Here is a 4,920-nt window from a genome sequence, read left to right as displayed (position 1 = left end):
GCATGTAAGTTGGGGGAAAAGAAGATACATGTGTGAATATAGAATGCCAATCCAACCTTTGACTAACTAACCTTTTATTAGGGGAATGGACAGGGTGGGACGAACACTTTTGGCTAGCCAACATTACATTATGCCACATTTAGTTTATGGAGCCTGTTGATATACTCAAAGATGGCATTTTAAATGAGTTCTTTTGTATCCTTGTCTTTCATTTATATGGACAATCAAGAATTATGTCTTTCAAGTTCATACTTTGTAATAGTCTTATATGTAAAGAATGCAAAAGACATAGATATTTGGTCTGGTTGTAATATATGATAGGTTTGCGATTCTATTTATCTGAATACTAATCTTTTCAAAATGTCTGTGTCAGTAACTGCTCTCCAGGGATTGTGCATTTATGAGTGCAAATGACCTGATTTTTATAAAATAAAAACTAGCTCTTCTCTGGCAGGCAAAACGTTTCCAGTGAAGTGATCTCCTTTCTTACATTAAATAACAAAGATTGGATTTTTCTAAATGTTTTGTCTATGCAACATCTTTAACACTTTAATTGATTTGAAATGATCTTGGCCTTGTAAAGTATGCTCACTAAATGCTTAGGTTTTTCTTTTTTCTTTGAACCAGTGTAAGCATTTTACAGCACCTGGTTCTTTGAAAAGCAGAATCCATGCCATACCTACAAGATGGCATACTGCCCAGAAAGTCCTTTTGTGTGTGTTTGTGGTGAGTCATTCAGTCTGTAAGACTGATCAAAATTGCACTGTTTGAAAACCTTGTTTTCCCTATTTTTTGTCTCTGATGATTCATACTTTAGTACTTTTATGTCTAGATTCTCTTTTCTTTCTTGTTTCTCATCATGTTCATTCAGAAGATGTTCTTTCACTAGTTCCAAAATTTGTATTTCTATATTCTGTCAGTTTTCATCTTGAAACATACACACAGCAATATGCTCTGAATCATAAAATTCTGCATTAAATCCCAACACTTAAAAAACCCACATATTCTCAGTACAGCTTTACCTGCAATTCTGTTCCCGTTTTCATTCAGTAAAAATTTGTTAACATTTTATATTCACTGGCACATGAACCTTTATTATTTCATCTGTTAGAAGATTTTGGATGCAAGAAACTTAAAAATCAATGTGAGTGGCTTAAACAGTAGGACAGTTAGTACATCATAGTCATGACTGAACATGAAAAGTACCCTGGCTTCAATGTTAATTAAATGAATAGTTCAGTAATGGTCTCAAGGACTCAGGTTCTTCCCATAATTCTCTTTGGCCATTCTTTTAAGTCAGTTTTATTGAGGTATTACATCTAATTTTATTTACATCTATTACAATTCATAAATTTTAAGTGTACAATTAAATGAGTCTTGACAGATGTATAATCATGTAATCACTACCACAATCAAGAAATTAAATATTTCTATCACTCCAAAAAGTTGCATTAGCCCCTTTGCAGTCAATCCCATACACCAACCTAGTCCCTGGCAATTTCAATGTTTTTCTTTTTTCTTTGAACCAGTGTAAGCATTTTACACTGGTAATTTCAATAGAATTTTACAGTATGTACTCTTTGTGTCTTTTTTCCTTCACACAGCATCATGCTTTTGATAGCCATCCAGGTTTCTGCTTGTATCAGTAGTTTGTTTCTTTTTATTATTGAGTGATATTCCATTGTATAGAGGTATGTTGTATACCACAATTTTTGTATCCATTCACTAGTTGATGAGAGCTCGAGTTGTTTCCAATTTTCGGCTATTACATAAGAAGCTGCTATAAACATTCACATAACAAATCTTTGTGTACATGTAGTTTTGCATTTCTCTTGGGTAAATACTTAGGAACATGATTCCTGGGTCATATGTTATTTATATGATTAATATCATACAAAACAAAGTGGTTGTACCATTTTGGATCTCCACCAGCAATGGAAGAGAGTTCCAGTTACTCCACACAATTACCAAAACTTGGTATCTTAAAAGTGTTTTTTGAAGAGCAATACGTTTTTAATTTTAATGAATTTAATTTATCAATTTCTTCTTTTAGACTTTCAGCTTTTTTTGGGGGGGTGGTGGTGGTACATTCTAATTACACAAACTCAAAGATCACAAAGATTTACCAAATCCATAATCATAAAGACTTTCTTCTAGGTTTTCTTCCAAAATTAAAAAAAAAAATAGCTGTTATATTTAGATTTACGTCTATATCAACTTCAAGAACATTTTTATGAGGGGTCTGAGTTAAGGGCTGAGGGTACACATTTTGGTAATGTCCGGGTTATCATAACTTACAGAGGAAGGAGTGGTGGGGAGTCCCTGGTTGCTGCTAACTAACCTACAACGCACAGGAGAGTTCACCTTTTGACCATCTTCTCTTTCTCAACAAAGAATTATCTGGCTCAAATGTCAATTGTGCCAAGGTTGCAAATGCTGTTTGAGGTCATAGTAAGGACTGGCTTACAGAGAGTGAACTAGATTGACACTGAAATGTTTTGAGCCTAACCGGTTTGGCTCAGTGGATAGAGTGTCGGCCTGCGGACTCAAGGGTCCCAAGTTCGATTCCAGTCAATGGCATGTACCTTGGTTGCGGGCACATCCCCAGTAGGGGGTGTGCAGGAGGCAGCTGATGGATGTTTCTCTCTCATCGATGTCTCTTACTCTCTATCCCTCTCCCTTCCTCTCTGTAAAAAACTAATAAAATATATTTTGAGCAGAGAAATGATCTAATTTAAGCTTTTAAAAAGATCATGTGGCTGTTTGTTGTGAACAGACTGAAGGGGTTGACGGGTAGGAACTAGGATAGAATTTACGGAGGTACTACAATTATCCAGGAAAGAAAAGATGGTTTGGACCAGGATGATAGCAGTAGGGATGGTGAGAAGTGATGGATTCTAGATCTATTTTGAAGGTTGAGCTAACAGGACTTACTAACTGAATGTCTGTGTCCTCCTAAAATTCCTATGTTGAAACCTAATCCGCAGTGTGATTTTTAAGAAACGTCTCTTTATGCAATCTTTCATTTGGTGACAGTCTGAGAGATGTAGGTAGTCCTAAAACCCATTCTATCAAAGTCATTAAAGGACTTTGATTTTTCCTTTCAGTATTTGCATCCCAAGCACTTACTGATTCCTACAGAGGAAGTTGATGTATTGCTTAATAATTGCTTTCTGAGCATTTGCTTTGTCTTCCCTGAAATATTATAAGCTTACTAGGAGTCATTATGTGTTAGAAACCACTTAACACAATTGTCTCAATTACGGTAATAGTCTTATAACTATAACCTGACGAAGACCTTCTCCTTGACCAAACTCTGATCAGGCTTCCCTGAACTCTTTTTGGACTTCCATGTTCTCTCTACAATTGTCCAATTTTAGCACACATACTGTTAAGTCAGTTTAGCCAGAATCCCCCATCCTCCGTAACTGATCAGACCCTAAATCTAATGGAGTTCCTCATCCCCATGACCCCTGAGATGTCTGATCACCCTGGCCTGCCACAGAATCCTGTTAGCTCAGTTTAGCCAGAATTCTCCCCTTACTCCTGCTGTTCCCTCTTAGTAATATCCTATCCACTGCTTCTTGGCTGTAAATTCCCAGTTTGGGTTGTATTTGGAATTGAGCGTAGTTCTTTCCCCTATTGCAACTGTTTGAATAAAACCTTCCTTACAATTTAACGTCAGACAATTTTTCTTTAACAAACCTTATAATCCAAATAATAGGGTTATTTCCATTTCGCACACAACAAAATTGTAGTTTGTAAAGTAATTACATTTAATCAAGATTATCCAATTTGTAAATGGGGCGTTATTTATAATAATCAAGATATGGAAGCAACCCAATTGCCCATCAATAGACAACAGGATAAAAAGTGGTGGTACATATACACACTGGAGTATTATTCCGCCATTACAAGAAAAAAAAGAAATGTTAACCATTTGTGATAGCATGGATGGACCTAGAGGGTATTATGCTAAGTGAAATAAGTCAGACAGAGAAAGACAAATACCACATGATTTCATTTATATGTGGAATCTAAAGAACAAAATAAACGAACAAAATTAGAAACAGGCTCATAAAGAACAGACTGACAGTTGCCAGAGGGTACGGGGGTAAGGGGATGGGTGAAAAATAGGTGACGGGGATTAAGACATACAAATTGGTGGTTACAGAACAGTCACAGGGATGGAAAGCACAGCACAGGGAATACAGCCAATAATATTGTAATAACTATATTGCCGGATGGGTACTGGGAACATCTAGGGCAGTGATGGCGAACCTTTTGAGCTCGGCATGTCAGCATTTTGAAAAACCCTAACTTAACTCTGGTGCCGTGTCACATATAGAAATTTTTTGATATTTGCAACCATAGTAAAACAAAGACTTATATTTTTGATATTTATTTTATATATTTAAATGCCATTTAACAAAGAAAAATCAACCAAAAGATGAGTTCGCGTGTCACCTCTGACACGCGTGTCATAGGTTCGCCATCACTGATCTAGGGGAATACTTTGTAAAGTAAGTGACTGTCAAACCACTACACTGTACACCTGAACCTAATACAAACTAATATTAAATATAAACTGTAATTGAAAAATAAAGTAAAACCAAGATTATCCAACTTGTAAATCGGTCTTGAGCCAATGTACCTCTTAGAGCCTAAAGGCTGTGTTCCAGGCCCTCCTTCTCGCCCCAGGCCTCCTGCTCCCGAGGGCCAGCTACTCTGTTAGTTTTCTGGGAAATGCTTGGTCAGACTTGGTGACTGAGTTGGAAGTTCTAGTTGCTTAGATCATGGAACAAGAGACCTCAACTCCCACCTACACAAATGTGCGTCCCTGGATGTTCACCGGGAACTGATGGCTGATCTTCCAGGCTGGCGGGCGAGGTGCAAGGTGTCAGCCCAGCTCCCGTTCGG

Source organism: Myotis brandtii, unplaced genomic scaffold, assembly GCF_000412655.1.
Source record: "Myotis brandtii unplaced genomic scaffold, ASM41265v1 scaffold84, whole genome shotgun sequence".
Taxonomy (NCBI): domain Eukaryota; kingdom Metazoa; phylum Chordata; class Mammalia; order Chiroptera; family Vespertilionidae; genus Myotis; species Myotis brandtii.
Note: the sequence above shows the minus strand (reverse complement) of the source record.